This window comes from Pezoporus occidentalis, unplaced genomic scaffold, assembly GCF_034315485.1.
Source record: "Pezoporus occidentalis ecotype Australia unplaced genomic scaffold, CSIRO_AGI_Poc_V1 ctg1, whole genome shotgun sequence".
Lineage (NCBI taxonomy): Eukaryota > Metazoa > Chordata > Aves > Psittaciformes > Psittacidae > Pezoporus > Pezoporus occidentalis.
Window position 1 is genome coordinate 12,859,251 of NW_026912778.1, and position 21,823 is coordinate 12,881,073.

Here is a 21,823-nt window from a genome sequence, read left to right on the forward strand (position 1 = left end):
AATAAAAACAAAAGGCATCACCCTCTAACTTTATGTGCATGCAAATGACTGTGTGGGTATAACCACAACATGGTTCAGAACAAGAAAAAATACTATAGGATTGAGGAGAGCTGCAGTTAAGAGTGCCAGTCCTCCCACCTCCTGCTTGGACTCTGGGAACACTGCCATACTAATTATGTCTGCATCCTGTGTAGGTGCCTACATCTGGGGGGAAACATCTCTCCTCTGTTTAGCACATTTCTTCAAAGTTGAAAGAATTTGGCTGAATGCTGTTAGCTGTAATCCTAAGTGAACAAAAGAAGTCACGTGTAGCAGGTACTATCTTTTATTTTCAAACTAATTACAATACATGATGATAGAGGCAAGCTTTGGAAAAGAAGAATTAGCTGTGAGTTGAATACTCCAGAGATTATTTTAGTGGAAATAACCAGGTTAACAATATATCTACAGTCTTCTTGGCTTCCTCTTTGTGTTATTGCATTATGATTTATTTTATAAAAACTGGAGTAATGCAATGTAGTTGTCAGAAACTACACAGATTGATAATACTTCATGACAAAACAAGCATCTTTTTTTCTTTCAAAGTAATATTAAAAATATTAAAAACATTAAATTTGCATTCCAATACCTGATTATCCATAATGTATATCTTTATAGTTGTACACAGAGAGTTGGCTGAAGCCCTTCATTATTACAGTATAAGAGCATTTGGCATAGAATATTCCCTTTAATGATAACCAAATTTAAAAGAAATAAACATCGCAGTCTTAAGTAACTAAAATGTACTTTTCCAAGGAAGAGGTGTGGATAAGCACAGATGACATAAAATATTACCATCTTTTTATTGTGCTTTATTAATGTGACAGTTGAGCAGTGAGACATGCTGTATTATCACTTCTGAGTACCACCCTGAGGTTTGAAAAATGTCGCGTCGTGCAAAATAGTGGCAGCATTTCATGTTGTGATTTCAGTTCTGGAGGTCCAGTGCTTTTAATAATACTTCCTTTCATTCAGTATAATTATTGGAGGTCTCACACTTTCATGACAAACTGCTTGTTTCACTAAAGGATAGAAACAACTACCCACTAAATTGGAGTGGTGGGCCTGAAGGCATCAAAGATGGTAGGAGGCTTGCCAGGCTGGTCAAGAAAGCTTTAAACTAGATGTGTTGGGGGAAGAGGATATCACTCCATTCCAACACTCCCAGTCAGTTGCCAGCACCTATAATAAATGCTCAGAGCAATGTAGAGATATTTCAGCCACTCCAGCCAATGAGCCGGCTTTATTTGGAGCTCAGCTCAGATGCCTCTATACAAATGCCCGTAGCATGGGGAACGAATGAGGATTTAGAGATGTGTGCACGTCTGTGGGGGTATGATATAACAGGCATCACAGAAACATGGTGGGATGGCTCCTATGACTCGAGCATTGGAATGGCAGGTTAGAGGCTCTAAAAAAGACAGGCCCGGCAGATGGGGAGGGGGAGTTGCCCTTTATGTGAGGGATAGGATGGAGAGTATGGAACTGTGTCTGGGGACAGGTGAGCAGTCAATAGAGAGTTTGTGGGTCAGGGTTAAATGGGGAACAGCGATGGGAGACATTACTGTGGGGATCTGTTACAGACCTCCTGATCAAGAGGAATCTGTGGATGAAGCACTCTATAGACAGATAGGAACAGCCTCACGCTCACAGTTCCTTGTTCTCATGGGTGACTTCAACCACCCTGAAATTTGTTGGAATGATGGTACCACCCAGCACAAGCAATCCAGGAGGTTCCTCGATTGTGTGGAAGACAACTTCCTTCTGCAAGTAACAGAGGAGCCAACAAGGAGAGGTGCCATGCTTGACCTTGTGCTCACCAACAGGGAAGGGCTCATTGGAAATGTGATGCTCCAGGGCAGCCTTGGATGCACTGGTCACGAGATGGTTAAATTCGAGATGCTCAGGACAGTGAGAAGAGCGTGCAGCAAGCTCACTGCCCTGGACTTCAAAAGAGCAGACTTTGGCCTCTTCGGGAACCTGATTAGTAAGGTTCCATGGGATATAGCCCTAAAGGGCAAAGGGGCCCAAGACTGTTGGTTGACATTCAAGGATCACCTGCTACAAGCTCAGGAGTGTTGCATCCCAACTAGAAGGAAGTGCAGCAGGAGGGCCAGGAGACCTCCTTGGATGGATAAGGAGATGATGAGGAAACTTTGAGGGGAAAAGGAGGCTTATAAAAGGTTGAAGCATGTCATGCAGCCTGTCAAGAATACAGGGATGTTGTATCACACACAGAGTATCACAGTATGCTGGAGATTGGAAGGGACCTCAAAAGATCATCTAGTCCAATCCCCCTGCCAGAGCAGGAACACCTAGATAACGTTACACAGGAATGTGTCCAGGCGGGCTTTGAATGTCTCCAGGGAAGGAGACTCCACAACCTCCCTGGGCAGCCTGTTCCAGTGTTCCGTCACCCTCACTGAGAAGAAGTTCCTTCTCAAGTTTAAGTGGAACCTCTTGTGTTCCAGCTTATACCCATTACCCCTTGTCCTATCATTGTTTGCCACTGAGTAGAGCCTGGCTCCATCCTCGTGACACTCCCCCTTTATATATTTATAGACACTTATAAGGTCACCCCTCAGTCTCCTCTTCTCTAAACTATAAAGACCCAGCTCCCTCAGTCTTTCCTCATAAGGGAGATGCTCCACTCCCTTAATCATCTTGGTTGCCCTGCGCTGGACTCTCTCCAGCAGCTCCCTGTCCTTCTTGAACTGAGGGGCCCAGAAATGGACACAATATTCCAGATGGGGTCTCACCAGGGCAGAGTAGAGGGGAAGGAGGACCTCTCTCGACCTACTAACCACCGCCCTTCTAATACATCCCAGGATGCCATTGGCCTTCTTAGCCACAAGGGCACAGTGTTGGCTCATGGTCATCCTGTCGTCCACTAGGACCCCCAGGTCCCTCTCCCCTACACTGCTCTCTAGCAGGTCGTTCCCCAACCTATACTGGAACCTGGGGTTGTTCCTGCCCAGATGCAGGACTCTACACTTTCCCTTGTTATATTTCATCCCGTTATTCCCTGCCCAACTCTCCAGCCTGTCCAGGTCTCGCTGGATGGCAGCACAGCCTTCTGGCGTGTCAGCCACTCCTCCCAGCTTAGTGTCATCAGCAAACTTGCTGATAGTACACTCAATTCCCTCATCTAAATCATTGATGAATATATTAAATAATACCGGTCCCAGTACTGACCCTTGAGGCACTCCACTAGTTACAGGCCTCCAACTAGACTCAGCCCCATAGACTACAACTCTCTGGCTTCTCTCCTTCAGCCAGTTCGCAGTCCACCTCACTACCTGATCATCCAGTCCACACTTCCTCAATTTAGCCGTGAGGATGCTGTGGGAGACTGTGTCAAAGGCTTTGCTGAAGTCAAGGTAGACCACATCCACCGCTCTGCCATCATCCATCCACCGTGTTATTTCCTCATAAAAGGCTAAGAGATTGGTCAAACATGATTTCCCCCTGGTGAAGCCATGTTGACTGCCCCTCATAACCCTCTTATCCTTGATATGCTTTAAGATGGCACCAAGGACAAGGTGTTCCATCACTTTCCCAGGGATGGAGGTGAGGCTGACCGGTCTATAGTTACCCGGGTCCTCCTTCTTGCCCTTTTTGAAGACCGGAGTGACATTTGCTTTCCTCCAGTCCTCAGGCACCTCTCCCGTTTCCCAGGACTTGGTAAAGATGATGGCGAGTGGTCTAGCAATGACTTCCGCCAGTTCCCTCAGCACCCGCGGGTGCATCCCATCTGGACCCATGGATTTATGGATGTCCAGATTGCTCAACTGATCTCTAACCCATTCCTCATCGACTAAGGCAAGTCGCTCCGTCGACCTGACTTCATCTAAGGTCTCAGGGGTATAGGGCTCTTCAGGACTGCCTGCAGCAGAGTAGACAGAGACAAAGAAGGCATTCAGTAACTCTGCCATCTCTGCATCTTCTGTCACCAGGGCACCCATCCCGTTCATCAGTGGGCCTACATTGCCTCTGGTGTTAGTTTTGTCTGCCATGTACTTGAAAAAGCTCTTTTTGCTGTCCTTGACCCTTCTTGCCAGGTTTAATTCTGAGGAAGCCTTAGTCCTCCTAGCTGCCTTCCTACATCCCCTAGCAGCAGCCTTATATTCCTCCCAAGTGGCCAGCCCCTCCTTCCATGACCTGTAAACTCTCCTCTTCCACTTGAGCATACCCAGCAATTCCCTATTTAGCCACACAGGTCTCTTGGCCCTCTTCCTTGACTTCCTACGTGTCGGGATGCTCCGATCTTGAGCACGGAAAAAGCAGTCCTTGAATGTCAACCGACTATCTTGGGCCCCTTTTCCTTCAAGCAGCCTTGCCCATGGGGTTAGGAAAAGCTAAGGCCCAGTTAAAATTAAACTTGGCTAGGGATGTGAAAGATAAAAGGAAGGGATTCTATAGGTACATTGTGAATAAAAGACAGACTAGGGACAACATTGGCCCTCTCAGGAAGCTATCAGGAGAACTGGCTTATCTGGATTTGGAGAAGGCTGAGGTTCTGAATGACTTCTTGGCCTCGGTCTTCATTGGCAAAGTCTCTGACCACACCATCCAAGTCTTGGAAGGCAGACACAGGGACTGTGAGAATGAGGACCCTAGACCCACTGTAGGAGAAGATATGGTTTAAGACCATCTTAAGAACCTGACAGTGCGCAAGTCCATGGGACCTGATGAAATCCATCCACGGGTCCTGAAGGCGATGGCAAATGAAGTTGCGAAGCCACTGGCCATCATATTTGAAAAATCTTGGCAGTCAGGTGAAGTTCCTGACGAGTGGAAAAAGGGAAATATAACCCCATTTTCAAGAAGGGGAAAATGGATGACCTGGGGAATTACAGACCAGTCAGTCTCACCTCTGTGCCTGGCAAAATCTTGGAGAAGATTCTCCTGGAAGGCATGCTAAGGCACATGAAAATCAACAAGGTGCTTGGTGACAGCCAGCATGGCTTCACTAAGGAGAAATCCTGCCTGACCTATTTGATGGCCTTCTGTGATGGGGCTACAGAACTGATGGACAGGGGTAGAGCAGTTGATGTCATCTACCTTGAGATGTGCAAAGCGTTTGACACTGTCCTACATGACATCCTTGTCTCTAAAGTGGAGAGACATCAATCTGATGGATGGACCACTCAGTGGATAAAGAACTGGATGGATGGCTGCATGCAAAGATTTGTGGTCAATGGCTCAATGTCCAGCTGGAGACCAATAACAAGTGGTGTCCCTCAGGGATCTGTGTTGGGACATGGACAGTGGGATTGAGCATGCCCTTAGCAAGTCTGCTGATGATACCAAGCTGTGTGGTTCAGTTGATATGCTGGAGGGAAGGAATGCCGTCCAGAGGGACCTTGACACGCTTGTGAGGTGGGCTGATGGATGCCAACCTTATGAAGTTTATCCATGCCAAGTGCAAGGTCCTAGAGCTGGGTCTGAGCAATCTGAGGCACAGCTACAGGTTGGGCAGAGAAGAGATTCAGAGCAGCCCTGTGGAGAAGGACTTCGGGGTGTTGGTCAAAGAGAAGAAACTTAACATGAGCCGGAAGTGTGCGCTCGCAGCCCAGAAAGGCAACCTTATCCTGGGCTGCATCAAAAGGAACGTGACTAGCAGGTTGAAGGTGGTGATCTTGCCCCTATACTCTACTCTCGTGAGACCCCACTTGGAGTATTGTGTACAGTTCTGGTGTCCTCAACATAAAAAGGACATGGAACTGTTGGAACAAGTTCAGAGGAGGGCCACGAGGATGATCAGGGGACTGGAACACCTCCTGTATGAAGAGAGGCTGAGAAAGTTGGGGCTTTTTAGCCTGGAGAAGAGAAGGCTGCGTGGAGACCTCATAGCAGCCTTCCAGTATCTGAAGGGGGCCTACAAGGATGCTGGGGAGGGACTCTTCATTAGGGACTGGAGTGGTAGGAGAAGGGGTAACAGGTTCAAACTTAAACAGGGGAAGTTTAGAGTGGATATAAGGAAGAAGTTCTTTACTGTAAGAGTGGTGAGGCACTGGAATGGATTGCCCAAGGAAGTTCCGAATGCTCCATCCCTGGCAGTGTTCAAGGCCAGGCTTGACAGAGCCTTGTGTGACACAGTTTAGTGTGAGGTGTCCCTGCCCATGGCATGGGGGTTGGAACTGGAGGATCTTCAGGTCCTTCCCAACCCTAACTATTCTGTGATTGTTTGATCCCATGAGCTTTTAACAAAGATTTTCTATTTTTTGTAGAGTTTGAGGACTTCCCGTCATAAACAGGAGGGTAGGAGATGTGCAGAAAACAGTTCTTTGTGTGTTCTCATTGCAATGGTCTGTTATGTTTACCCCCCCTACTCAAGACTTTCCTTATTTAATTTTTTTGGTGGGCCATATGCCACACTCATTTTGATGTTCCTTTGAGCTTTGTCAAATATTAATATTCTTTTTCCTGCACTGTGTCTAGAAGCCAAAGACACAGGTGAATTTACTTTTCTCATTACATCATATGATTCATATCCCCTACTGTTATGTTTCAAAATAGACCGGACATCTTGGATAAAAAGGTCCCAACATCATCAGGCTGGCAATACCTGCTAAAAGGTTTTAGGAATGTCCTGTGAATTTAAATAGTTTCAGTGTGTTGAAGAAGGATTTAGGGTAACTGAACCCTTGTTGTTAAACAAGACAAGATACAATTACATTTATCCTATATTTAGTATATGAACTACTCAAACTTTTTAATTTCTAAATTTCAGGTTATCTCCTTAATGTGTGTAGAAGTCAGAATGATTAGAAAAGGATTTTTTAAATTGTTGTACCAGAACAATGCAGAAACACTAGGTATGTGCTTCATGTACACCCTGAAGAAATTCAAGTTAGTCATGCAACTTTCATTAACATCTAATAAATCATACAAAACTAGAAATATAACAGTTCTTGATAGAAGGTATTATAAGCTGTGAAAAACAAATCACACTGCAAGTCCTGCTGCACTGCAGGTACTTTTGAAAATAGATTGTTTCATTGGAGATAATGTTCTGCCATAGGTTATTCTATCTACCAGGACTCTTCTTCTAGGCTTTGGAAGAATCACATCAGCATAGTTTTCAATCAACTGTCTTAAATGTATAATCTCAAAGATGAAGCATGTACCTCTGAAAGTTTTTGGAAAGTGTTGAGACTGAAAAAAAGAGCTCTCTGAATACAAGTTGAACTGATCTAAATAAAATCAGATGTATAAATCTACCTCTGTCTTCTGAATTCTAAAACAGCAGAATAACAAGAACTAGTCTTTCATGGTTTAACCCAAGCCAGCTGTGGAGACAGTGTTCTCACAGGAGAATGCATAATTGGTACATAAACTCTGAATAATCCTGGAAGATACAGCAAGGCCATGAGAGGCCCAAAGAAGCTTAAGCAAGCAAGATAAGAGGCTGGAATTCACCGAGTTAATGAGAACTGTGGACTATTGGCAAGCTTTTGAGGTCGAGTTCTCACACCTGTGTTTAACCAATTATATGTTAGTCACTAAGGGTCTTCAGGACATGTATCCAATCATAATATGCCAAATCACTGTACGTGCATGTAAGAAATAGCATATAAGGGGTTAAGGATTTGTATAAAACGAACAAGAAGCATAACGCATATTGAGTCATTCTCTTGATTCCGGTCACTCTCTCCGACAGCCAGCAACTAAGCACCGCCCAGCTGCTTGCTTGTTCCCTGAAGGTGGGCTAGGGGAGAGAGCTGGAAGAGGAAAACATGAGAAAACTTGTAGATTGAGAGGACAGTTGAACAGGTAAAGTAAAAGCCACACACAAACAAAGCAAAACAAGGAATTCATACACTTCGCATTGGCAGGCAGGTGTTCAGCATGAGCTGAGCATGACACCATACAATATGGGATATCCCTATGGTCAGTTGGGGTCAGCTGTCCTGGCTATGTCCCTTCCCAGTTTCTTATGCACCCCCAGCCTCCCCACTGGTGGGGTGGTATGAGGAGCAGAAAAGGCCTTGACTCTGTGTAAGCACTGCTCAACAAGAACAAAAACATGCCTGTGTTACCAACACTGTTTGCAGCACAAATCCAAACCATAGTCTCATACCAGCTAAAATGAAGAAAATTAACTCTATCCCAGCCAAAGCCATCATGTAGTCCAAAACAGAGGATGGCTGGGACAGAGTCAGACAGTAATCCTTAAAGTGTAATATTCTGAGTCATGAGTGAAGAAAAATTATTCCAGTCCTGTGTAGAAGTCCAGGAAAAACTATTTTTAAGTGGTTGTTATCATATTTTCTACATAGAGGTGATTTCCACCGTTGGGATCTATGGATTAAATAAATCATGACAGAGGAAACATTACTGTATCTGAAAAGTAAATATAAATGAGTTTTGCACCAGGTTCATTCTTCACAATTAATATGGCAATTTATGTGGCTAATTTCTTTTTTAATAATTTAGCTAGAAAGCAGAGCCTAAATTATAAATTGAACTCTAATATTAATCTCTTTGTGATGTTCAGTGGTCATTGAAAATAATTCTGTACTTATTGGAAATTTTATCGTAAATCTCTTCAAAATATTATTAGAGTTAAAACTTTAGTACAACTATAAAAGGATTAGAGATTTATGAAAATTCGGGGAAACATGCAAAATGAAAGCAATTTACTTTCTTTTTCAGGTATGGAGTTTCTTGTACTCCATATGAACCACTGATTACTGAGAGAAGATACTTGACATAATATTTCCAGTGGCAAATTTCCAAAATCAATAAAATAACTTTAGGCATGAATTTGACCCAGTGAGGTTTATTGAACCACTGGGTTATTGACCTAAGAGAACTGTGCAGCCTTCATTCAACTGGATATTTAACAAGGCACCAAAATTTGCTTCAATATTGAACACCAATTTGAACTGAGAGTTCAGATCATGGCTTACTAATTGATTTTAGATAGCATGTTACTGATTTAAACTGAAGGCTTTGAGCAGCAGCAGTGTATGCAAGATCATAGAATAACTCATGTTGGAAAGTAGCTCAAGAGACCATATTGTCTGACTGCCTGTTCAAGTGGTGGGATCAGATGAGGTTGCTCAAGACCCCATCAAACCAGTTCTCAAAAACCTCTGGGGATGGGAATTACACATCATTTTTGAGAAAAACAATCCACTGAAGAGCCGCACATTGCTGCAATTATTCCTTCCCAAGTATAGCAGGAATTTTGGCTATTGGCTAAGGTTGCTTAGAAAGGCAGATGGGCATAAAGAAGAAATCTGATACTAGAATCACAGAATGGTTAGGGTTGGAAATGACCTTAAGGTTGTCTAGCTCCAATTCCCCCACCATAGGCAAGGACACCATGTTGCTCAAGACCATGTCCAGCCTGGCCTTGAACACTGCCAGGGATGGAGCATTCACAACCTCCCTGGGCAACCTATTCCAGTGCCTCACCACACTAACAGGAAAGAATTTCCTCCTTATATCCAACCTAAACTTCCCCTGTTTAAGTTTAAATTGATTACCCCTTGTCCTACCACTACAGTCCCTGATGGAGTCCCACTTCAGCATCCTTGTAGGCCCCCTTCAGATATTGGAAGGCTGCTATGAGGTTTCCACACAGCCTTCTCTTCTCCAGGCTGAACAGCCCCAACTTTCTCAGCCTCTCTTCATACGGGAGGTGTTCCAGTCCCCTGATCATCCTCGTGGCCCTTCTCTGGACTTGTTCCAACAGTTCCATGTCCTTTTTATGTTGAGGACACCAGAACTGTACACAATACTCCAAGTGAGGTCTCATGAGAGTAGAGTACAGGGGCAAGATCACCTCCTTTGACCTGCTGGTCATGCTCCTTTTGATGCAGCCCAGGATACGGTTGCTTTTCTGGGCTTCAAGCACACACTGCCGGCTCATGTTAAGTTTCTTCTCTTTGACCAACACCCCGAAGTCCTTCTCCACAGGGCTGCTCTGAATCTCTTCTCTGCCCAGCCTGTAGCTGTGCCTGGGATTGCCCTTCAGTATTTTTTCTTGTCTTTTTTTACCGCGACGCTTCCCAGTCTGTCTTTTTTACATTATTTTGGGTCTCTTCCCAATTTATTTGTCCAAAGTGGCATTTAAACAGTCATTTTCCTATTCAGCTGTCACTTGGATTTTCTTTCAGTCAGTAATGAAGTATTCTGAAGTAACCTTTTCATTAATTATATTTGTTTACACATATATATATGTACCTCTAACTGATATTGTTGTCAAACATACAAGGTAATATATGATAGATATGTATTTTCAATACTAGGGAAAAGCTTGAAATTATTTAAATTCACCTTTACCTTGAGCTAGGTGCAAACTAGTAAAAGCTGAAGTCTCAGGACTTCTGGGAGTGAGAAATGTGCCTGTGGAGCTCTGAAATGTATAAAAGAACACTAAAAGGAGCAGTTTTGTTATCTCTAGATACCTAGTCTAGAATTTGCTTTATGTGGGTCTGAACCTCCACTGGCATTCTTAAGGTCCCTGAAGAATGAAAAAAAAATTTTTGAAAAATGCAAGATGACCCAGATAAAATGCTCTGTCACTGCAATCCCACCCTCCACTATTGTAATGGAGACTGTTATTACTGCCTACCACAAATAGTCTATATATTATCCTGTTAGTATGAGCTAATTGCCCTTTTTGGTTTTAATTTTTTAATCATTTTGCTAAGTATCCTCTCTTGGTTTTAATTTTTATTATAAGCATTTAGGGTTTTTTATATTCTATTCATCCATATCCAACAAATATTATCTCAATCATACAGCATTTTCTGCTGCTGAGGGAGGCAGCTCAGATTCCAGAGACTTGCATATAAAAGCAGAATTTTGACCTAAATTTCCTTGTCAGGGAAGGCTGAGGTGGTTGGGTGGACATTAAAAGAAATAATTCAAATGCTGCAAGTATATGTGCTAATTTGAGCTTGAGTGATACCTTATCTTCTTTTCCATTTGTTTGCTCGTGTACACATCTAATATTGAAAAGAAATAACTAGTACTAATAGATATGAATTTAGTTATTGTAGATCTAGTAAGATTACAAGAGATGGAAAAACTAAAATATTTTATGCAAAAATTTGTATACACTTACTTTTATTTTTACCAGAGTGCTGGAATTACTTTTAGGTCACAACAGTACTGCAATTTACTGCTTTTATCAGTATTCCCTTCACCATTCAGTTGCCTGGAAATTTGTTACAAAAAAGCTACTGGCAGGAAAAATATTGCAAGAAAGCTTCTCATTAAGCAGAGGGCTTTTTCCCTTAAACTGTATTTTGACAAAGTATGGCTTTTAATCCAGTTCTAAAATATCAACAGTGATCCAGCTTCCAAAATTCCTTGTAAAACTTTTCAAATACCATAACTGAAGTTTGTTTTTTTCAGTGTAAGAATACTGGATTAGCACTGGAATGAATTGTGTGATTTAATAGGTCCTTTTCACACCTGCACCTCGTACTATATTATGACAATGTAGGATAATATTCATGCTCACAAAGAAGAATTACTTCCTAGACTTTAGTTTCCAAATTTGTCTTTTATTGATGTAGCTAAAATTATTTTCTTCTAATGACACATTATCCATACGATTATAACCATGCCTGAATCCCATTCTTGTTCTTTACATTCTCTCACTGGACCTAATTCTAGCTTTGTCATCCCAATTGATCTCTGTCATTATTTTTTAATTCTTTTGCAGGAAAGCCAACTACATATTAGACTAATGAGAAAAATTATAATTTTCACACTTAAACTTCATTTTGCAATGCTATATGGAGAAGAAATACCTGTACTTTTTTCTGGTCTTGGGCTACAAAAATGCAAATGGACGGAGAGAACAGACTATCAGGTTTAATACCTGTATTCCTTATACCCCTTATTCAAAGGAGGTTGTAGTTTCTTGGGATTATAACAGAACTGCATGTTTCAAAGTTTCTAAAAAATGGCTTATCATTATTCGCATAAATGTCTACAGTATTTTCATCAATTACTTCAATGGGAGCAGAGATAAAGTGCTTGTTGAACACCTTTGGAAATTCTACTGTAATTAAATAATCCACAGAAAAATGTGGCTTTTAGGCTGGAACAACTTTTAATTATTTATTTATTTATTTTAATAACTAAATAAAAGGACAAAGGAGCAAATAATAACCCTCTAAGCACCGAAGAAGAAAAGTAATTTTCAAATTTATCTGTACCCACTGCCGCATTGAAGGGAGAAGCCAATTATGTAGAGAGATCCTGCATCCTATTCTCCCTCAGGGAAAAGCAGCTTTCAAGCAAAGCCTGTGTTTCAAAGGAGTCCTCCTAGCAGATATTGATGTCTCTCTCATCTAGCCCTGGTTCACCTGCATCCCTTTCTTCCCCAGGTGCTATGTCAGAGCAAGGGATGTTGGCAGAGGTTAAGGCTGCAAATGCCTCTGGCATGCAGTGTGTGAAAGCTGTGAATGAATAGGAACATGAAAAAAGAGAGCTATGTTAGTGAAAAATTATATTGCCATCTTTGTAAGTATATCAAAACATCTATTGTGATAAAACAATTCATACCATATTAGACCTAACATTTTTTAAACGATCCATCTTGGTCTATGCAATTTCTTTTAATTCTTTGCGTTCTTTTTTTTTTTTTTTCCTCCCCTTGTCTAAAGAATCATGGCTATAAAATACCTGTTTGGATTGTTTAATCTTATTTCACATACTAATTTCTAGTCCCTGGACAGGAAGTTGTTAAAGAGTCTTAATCAAACAGTGACCTATTTGCTACAGCATTAAAAGAATCAAAGGCAGTATTTCAAAACTCAATTAAAAGTTTCTTATTCCCTTGTGACATTCCCTTCAACAGAAAAGGAAAAGTTTGTTTATTGTTTTTTGGCTTTGTGTTTTTATTTTTTTTTCTAAATTCAGTCAGCATACATTAGCATGTCGGCCATGATTCCTGAATCGAACATCTTAAACTTGGGCTCACAATTTCTAAGACCTTCTCATGATTTTATTTATAGTTAGTTTGGGCTTTTCTTTGATCTACAAATTGATATGGATGCCCAGGCATGTGTCCCGCATTTACCAGTTATAGGAAGACTATGAAGTACAAAAGTAAATGCCCATACATATAGGTCAGAGAACAAAGAAGTTACAGCTCTGATGCAAAACCTTAGCCTTAAAACCATTAGTACTTATGGTGTGGTGATTTTATGTTAGCTTTTGAAAATCTGTATGGATACCTATTCTTTCTGAGGCTCATGGTAGTAATGTTTTACAGTAATAGAATTTTCGATTGTCTGTTTACATAACAGATAAAGCAGCTTTAAAAACATTTCTACACATGTATATACCAATATCAATCCAATAGAAAAAAAAAATTTAAACATATTGAAGAAGGTAAGAGAAATCATCTGATCTATAATGACAAAAACAAACCTTCTCAAATTCTGGCATATCACTAACAAATGCATTTTTAAATCTGCTCCAAAACTGGTATGGAAGAAGAATAACAAATAGGGCAGAGAGCTAGAGTACTTATTGTTCTTATATAGGTTTATTTAGTTTCCCGTTTCCCTGAGGGACAGGGAAAGAATTAAAACAAGCTTTTCATAGGTTGCCATACGAAAGTAAAAAATTAAATTGGTACAAATCTGTACTAACTCTTCTCTAAAGAGTCTAGATTCTGAAACCAAAGCCCTGTAGGAGATTTTATAAGGACCAAAAAAACTAAAGGGAAATGTTACAGAGTCTGAGAGAAAGAGTCTACTGTGAGGTGATGCTGGGGTAAACTGACGTTTATAGCTGCTGGAGTAAGGCAGATGTGTTGTGAGAGCTGCAAAAACCTACCTGGAGCAAACCCGTGCTACCAATAATCTGAAGAGACAGAAGCCATTACTCTCCTCTGTTATTTTCTTTCCTTCAATAAAATGTCTATTTCCCTTTACTTGCAGTTTCTTTGCTCTGCTATTCTGTATCAGCTGGTGATCAAGACCTGCCCTAGCACCTAGGTGCATACAGTGCATGTATGCTGATTTAGCTTGGAAGTGGTTAATGAATCTGAGTATTTGCTAAAAGATGTTTTGTTCTAAATCAGATTAGGCCATTATCAAAGGAGATTGTATAACATTATGGCATCATAATGTAGTGAAGGCTTGAACTCAGAACTTGGAAACCAATTTCATGCTATCCCGAAAATACCAGCTTGGGATCAGTGACAGGAAATTCATTTAACACAAATAAAACTCAGAGATATAAAACAAAGCAAGCAACTAATATCCACATTCTTAATTTAGACTACCACTTTTAAATGCAAAAGAGAGGGGTTTCATGTCTGTTACACTGGTCTTCTTGCTGGACTATAATAAAACAAAACAAAAAAAAAGAAAAAAAGAAATTGATTTTTAGGTGGAAAAAGGGAGAGAAAGAAAAATAACTAATGTCTGAAAAAGGAAATTTCAGGCATTAGGATTTCTGTAAAGAAAAAAGAAATCTAAAATCTGACCTAGAGTATTAAAATACAACAGAGAATCAAGTCCTCATGCATGTATTCAGCTCTTCATTATTCAGTGAGCTGAAACACTCATGACCCCAAAAGATAAAGGTATGGAGGTCATTGCAGAAACTTTGCAGTCCTCCATAATGAGTTAGTTCAGAGTCAGCTGAGCTTGTTAACTCTGGCTCAGCAATTTCCTTGCTAGACCCAATGTGGCTGCTCTGAAACCTCAGTTGGGCTCCTTGCTCTGCACCTGAGTACTCCAGTAGCACAGCTTATCAGGTTGAGCACAGAAATAGTCTGGACCTGGACCTCAGGTTCCTGCAGGGCTAAGCCATTCTGATAACCCTCCTGCAATCAGAGGATCAGTGGATCTGTGTAGTTGGCATAGCTAGAGATAACAAGTCAATCTGAAGTTAGCGTCCTCCCCAGCAAAATTACTGAAATGTCTCTGAAGCATAGCGTAGAGGCATTCTGTCTATTTTAAAAAACATTCTGCCTTCAGCAGCAGAATATCCATGTTTATATGGGGTTTATCTCATCTAATAGCACTGCCAGGCCCAAGGAGCATGTGTAGCTAGAGAACAGCTAAAAAAAATCGAATCAAAATTGAGCGCTATTTCAGTATGTTTCTGTGAATATAAAACCTTACAGATACAAAGTGATACATTAGAATTTAATCCATTCAAGAAAATATGTTTAAAAACATTTTTCTTCAAACACAGATATTAAGCATGTGTCTAAATTAAATTTGTTTTGATAAACTCCCTCAAACAGGGGTACTTTCTTAAGATTTAAATGTTAGATGTTTCAACAGCTACTAAAATTCAGCAAGTGAAATATGATGTCATCATGTTTTAATTCTTCACCTGTCATTCAAGAAGGATCATAACATCCTCAACAAAATATATCTCATATAAAATATATGTAAGACCTGGCAACTTAATTACAAATATTTCATTACTGCTAGCTTTTTTCACAGGACAGGCATTCAGTATAGGAGTTTAATTGCATCTAGGTGGTGTGTGACATTATCAAAAATTTCTCCAAACACATTTGGACAGATATTAATTTCAGGTTGTTTGCAAAATGGTAAATATGAATGAAAATATTTTTATATTACATTTCAGTGAGATGCAATAATAGAAACTCATTTCATGCAAGAATCAGTTTACTCCAGGCATCAGCATATGTCATTATGTTTTAACTGATGAGAAGGAAAGAGTGAAAACAACTTTTCTACAAGATTTGAACCTATAGATGTAAACAGGTTCCTCCACTGAAATGGCTGAAACATATTGTGATGAAACTCAGGTATTGATCTTGAAAACCTGACACTTGATCTCTTCAGCGCAGACATCATATTTGGCTTTGTTTTCTAATGAGTTTTCCATACCATTCTAGCTAGAGGATGAAAGCTTTTGGATACATCCCGAAGTATGACTTCCAGGAAAAGCTAGAAATAGTTCTCTCCTTCACAATATTTCTTTGCAATAAATTCACACCTTAGAATAAAAATCTTAAAAATAAGTCAGTTAACTCAGGATAAGAGTTTCTTCTTAATGCATCAAGATATCGGGAAAAGGCAGCCCAGGATACTTCATACCACACCATTCATGTAAAACTTCCAGTCCCACTTCTCTAGTATTCTGGGTTGTTGTTAGGTTTTGTCTGTGGGTTTTTTGTTTTTTATTTGTTATTAGTACTATCATACCTAAGAAGTAAAATATTGTATATCCTCAGGTAATACAGCACTATAATTTTCTATGTGAATAAAGAAAATTCAAAATCATGCCTCTAGGTGCTTCGCTTTGTAGCAAGATATATTATAAACCAATCAGTGAAAGGGAATCCTGAAGATGAAATAAATATGTCAGAGAACAATGTCACCTTTAAAAGGAGATATAAGAGCTCTCAAAATAGTTGAGACATCTCATAGTATTTAGTACAATAACCACTGCAGGTATTTGTTGGCTTAGCATTTGTCCCTGCATTAGAAGTCACCTAAAGGGTCAAAAATCCTTGTGCATGGACATCAGAAGAAATCTCTAGTATTGGAAAGAAGATGGCAGCAAGCCTGTATCTTAGCAGTAATATGAAATTGTGCTCCAGAGATAAACCTATATGAGGTATGTGGAGCCCTGAGAGCAAAACAAGAAAACACTCTGCTTGGATAAACATAACATCAACATGTTTATCTAAGAAATTGTTTGAAATTCCTTTGAATTTCCAAAATTTCTGAAGCTTTATGGCGCAGCTGAATCAAAACAATTCCATTCCACCAGGAATTCTTATGTCCATCAAAAAGGAAATATTTAAAAAATATTCTTGAAAGAAACTGTTGAAGAGTACCGAGTAGGTAGTAGGTAGGTAGGTAGTAGGTGACTTGGGAGTTCCCTTGTCATAATGGAGAAATTCTCAGAACCTGTTTTGCCCAGTTGAGAGTAGTATTTCCCTGACCAGATCAATGAAGCAGGATGAAGAGAAAAAGGACATTTGATAGGAGTATCCACAGCAAAACTTACTCCTTTAACTTTTGGTTAAAGAGACATTTTCAGCTTCCTTTCACATCTTAAGATAAAGGAAGTTTCCCTAAAGTTCAATAAGTAAATGATTGAAGCCCAGCAAGTCCAAAAATAAAACAAAATTGAGGTATAGAAAGCTATATAGCTATATAGAAAAAGCTCTTAATTTTTCTTCAAGCAGCACTGCTACAAATGGTCCTTCAAAGTCATGTGATTTGCCCTAAGACAAACCTGTTTTGATTATCATTCATTGGTAACTAGGCAGTGAGGACATGTTGGTGAGTTTCCTACAGTTACTCTTTCTTATTAACAGAACTATGTCAGTTATGGTCTCTTCAAAGAAGCAGCCTGGAAAAACCATTAAAATTATTCTTAGCCAAAAGGAAATGTAATGTGCTCAAATAAATAAATAAATAAATAAGTACATGACATGCTCATATCATTAGTCAAGGTGGTAGGATGCATAGCTTACTGCTGCATCTGCAGGGGTAAGTGCAGAACAGGAGAAATTAAGATTGTTTCACACAGGAAATCTTTTCCTAGCATACACTGAAATATGAAGTCATAATTTGAATTTTCATTTTGAATCTAGCCCATTAAATAAGGAGGAAACATTACTGAAATACAGGGCAAATGTAATGAATAATTTGAAATACGGAGGATGAGAAGGAGTTGAATTTTCCATTAAGCAGTATTTGTAGGATCTTGATATGCCTGAAACTTAGATCAATCTCTCCATTTAGGTAAGTCATAGATTTTTCTGCCTTACATGTCTACAAAGGGACAAAGGCTAACTGGAATAAATTCTTCCTTTATCTTAGGCTTTGGTATTTCAATAGCACCATGACCAATTCCTTTCAATAAGCTTACTTTCGAGGCTTTTTAATGTGATCCAAATATTTTTTCTTCTCCCTGAGACAGCATATGCCAACACAGACCAGCAAGCTCTCAGAGAGACAAGCAAGACAGCTTAGTCACATTGAGCCTGTAGGAACTGCCTCTGACATCCTCAGTTACTGTAGATACAGCTACATCACACTGCTGTCTGCAGTGAATTACTTTTCTTAAAATAAAGAAGCAACAAGGTAATTAAAAAGCATTTAGCAGTAGCATTTGAAAATGTAGATTATAACAGGAAAAAAAACTAGCTGTAAGTTAGCTCAGGCAGTGGATATAGGAGAAAGCTGACATCTGGACTAGTTTTTGCTTTGCAATGAAGGCAGTTTTAGTTGCCTTTTAGGACCAAATTCAAGAGAAAATTAAGAGAAAGAATTTAAACTGTGCATGAATGTTACACACAGGAACACTTGAGTGAATGCTGTGTTGTTTTTATTCCTTTCAATTAATTTCCTTTTTAGATAGCTATGCGATGTCTGAGTCTGACATTATTAGATGAAATAGAATCTGAAAGCAGTGCCTTTGAATCTAGTAATAACTGCCTTCCAGCTCTTCTGGCAAATGAAAAAAAAAACAAAACAAAAACAAACAAACCCAGCATGAATTAAATCTAGGCTGTTTCCTTCATAACAGTAAATTAAACAGTTCTGACAAAGTGCAGATATCAAAACTACTGATGAAGCAAAATCTAGGCAGATACTTCATGCTAACCAGCTCTGCCAAAATGAATATGAACAAAGATGTTTATCCTAATTTATGGAGAATCCTACAGCTAAACAGCTACAGAAAGAGTATGAATTTAAAGTGTTAAGGTGAAATCCAAATTTATTTCTAAAATGTTAGAATAGGTGTTCTGCACATTCTAGTTTCTTGGGGTTTTGTCAACAATTTTCTGAATTATTGATTTTTGCCCAAAGGTTCAGCTGAAGAAAGAGAAACTATTCTGAATACAAAATCAAAGGACAAAGGTTGAAACAATAAATCTATGACAGGGTAACAAACCAAATTACCTTACTTCAGATACAAACTAATGAAAAATAGGCAAAAACTAGGCTTAAGAAGCACATATTAGTTTAAAAGCATTCCTCCTCCCTGAGGAGGGCAAGACTCCTTTTAAAGTGGAAGAGAACAATTGTTCTTCTTTCCTTTCCCATTAAAATCATTGATGTAATATTTCCTACATACTTGGTTACCTAATTATAGTGTTATAGTGTTATATTGCTATCTTATGTAAGAACAGTGTTTTATTGTGATTTAGACAACTCATGAGTGTTAAAGAAAAGAGGACTTTAGAGAGGGGTAAACAAGGTATAGCCTTAAGATAGAATTTACCCGCAGTCTTTGCACTGTTTATAAACAGCATGAGGGAAGCTACAAATACAAATGATATCAAAGGCATTGAGAAATAGGCTTAGGTGTGGAAAGGCAGAGTGATGAGCAGTATAGAGATGGACAGAGGGAACTATTTGGATTTCAAAAAAAGGAATTTAGGTACTGCAAGGCACATGGATTTAATGACCCGTTCCTGTATGATAATTGCTCACACCTCATCTGTCTGCTTCCATACAGGCCCTTTATTTACAGAGCACTTCAGTCCACAGACATGGATTGCTGTTAAGTTAGGGTTTTCCAGCAACTTCCCCAGCAGGAAATGTATTTGACCTATCCAGCTTTTCACATGGAGACAAAAGATAAAGACTTTCCATAGATGCAGTGAACCTCACCTGTAGCTGCACACTGTAGCAGTATTTCCATTCATTTTGTGCTTTAATCTTCATCCAAATTCTGGTTTTTGATGTAGGGAAAGTAAAGTATTATCAGTTCACTTCTAGATTTACATACAGTGCTAAATTTCCTCCTTGACTTGAATGGAGTACAGTGTATTCTTATATTTTGTGAAATGCTTTCCTATCAGTGTATTTCTCAGATATTGTTTTTTCCCCAAAGGCACCATGATTAATTATTTGATGCTTTATTTATACTGTAGGCATGTAAAGGAAAAAAGAAACACTACTCTTTAGTTTTTGCATTCTAAGACAAAAAACCAGGATGAGACCATATATATATATTTGGGGTTAGAATATATATTACATACTATTATGAAGAATTTGATTGTGAAGGGATATTAATCAGAATTAAAGAAGCAAATATGAGCAATTGGAAAGTATTAAACAAAGTGAGTAGTGAGAAAAGGCAAAATTGCTAGATCAATTACATCATTATATATAGATTTTACTCCTGGTGAGGAAATGTGTATGGTGATTTCTCGGCTGCTCAGAAAGATAGCATGACATTCTTGATTTAAATAAAATAAAAAACAAAACAAGCAGAACTGCTGAGACCCTAAAGGAGAGAATGTTGGCAACAGCCAAATACAGGACTGGAGGCTCAAGGAATGTCTGGCGTTAGTTTTGTCTCTGGGACTTAACAATAGCTCATAAACGGTAGTCTGAACATAATTTGTCTTGAAGTCTGAATAAGAAATTAAAAATAACCCTCAAATAATTTCTATAACTTTATACTTCCTGGAAGTAGGTGACAGGCAAGGGGGTACTGTTATCACATGAAGAAACATGCTATCTTATTTAGATAGTTAAGTCCAAGAAAAAGAAGGAAGAGTGTCTGAACACTGACAGAGGAAGGAGTCTAAGACTCTGTAGCTAGGGAATTGCAGGGGTATACTAGGAAAAAAGAGTTGTGGCAGCATACAAAATGAAAAACTGCGAGCCTTTTCTGCCCACACCTGCCATTGGCTGTTAGGATTGCTGTATTGATGGCTGGAGATTTTACTTTTTTGTCATCAGAAGAATAGAAGACAGTGCTGTGGTAAGTAGTCTGCTTGTTTCCAGCTGCAGAGACAGTGGGATGTTAGGAAACCTTGGCATAGTCATGCTGTCTTTGGCTAAATCTGTGTATTAGTCTTAACAGAATAATACTATTTCTTGTGTGTAGATTATTTCACAGTAGTAAGTAAAGTGTCTTCTAAGACCTGAAACACTTTATGAATTTTTTATGGTAAAATATCTACTCCCTTGCTGTCCAGTGAAGAGTAGGGTACAGGACATGTGCAAGATGGCTCTGCAGCATCTATTACTTTCTATTACTTGTTATAGGCATACCAATGTTATCTGCCTTTGCAATTCTATGTTCTTGTGAGAACTAGAATGGTTACAATAAAGGCTATGAGCAGAGCTGTGAAACAGTTAATAAAGGAATTGTTTAAATACCATGAAGCATCACTGTCCCCTTCAAAATCCAGAAAGGCTGGAAACATCATAAAAAGCAAGCCATCTCTCATGAGACACCCAGTCAGGTGCTGCATCCTAATTAAAGCTCAAACAACAATACTTAGGAGGTTTGACTGTCAGTAGTACTATCTATTCTTAATTACTGTGTTATTAAAATTTCTTTTAAGTATCCTTTGATTTCTAACACCATTAGAATGGCAAGTATCTGTAAGTTTCCACCTCTATCTTTCAGAGATTTCAAAGGGTTATTACATAACAGATTGTTGTTTCATCTAACAATGAAGTAAAAATGCAACGTATAAATACAGACTTCAAATAAATCTAATGACCTAATTTTTTATCAACGACATTATGAAGCAGAAGTAGGTGTCTACTTATAACACTATCACCACTATTAAGGTTAGAGATTCAAATACCTACATGAAGTATGAATACATTTTTCAATATTTTATTACCTGAGCTTTTTTTATCTTCTGTGATACAGTGCTATTAATGCCTTTCCCACAGCTGTACGCATTATAGGTAGCAGTATGAAATAATCACATAAAGCACACTTTGAAGTGTCTACATTACTTAGCAACTTCATGTCACTAGAAGAGGAATGTAAAATCAGATCATATAACATTTCTGTTATATTCACTTTGCTA

The 21,823-nt window shown here is 39.2% G+C and overlaps 1 long non-coding RNA gene across 1 annotated transcript in view; it reads left to right on the forward strand.

The window, feature by feature from the left end:
- The window catches only part of LOC134168118 (uncharacterized), a 405,381-nt gene that overhangs the window by 102,935 nt on the left and 280,623 nt on the right, over positions 1–21,823 (forward strand). Inside the window, exon 2 of the long non-coding RNA XR_009966502.1 lies at positions 6,079–6,130. This is a non-coding gene — a long non-coding RNA (uncharacterized LOC134168118). The remainder of the gene's footprint in view (positions 1–6,078; positions 6,131–21,823) is intronic.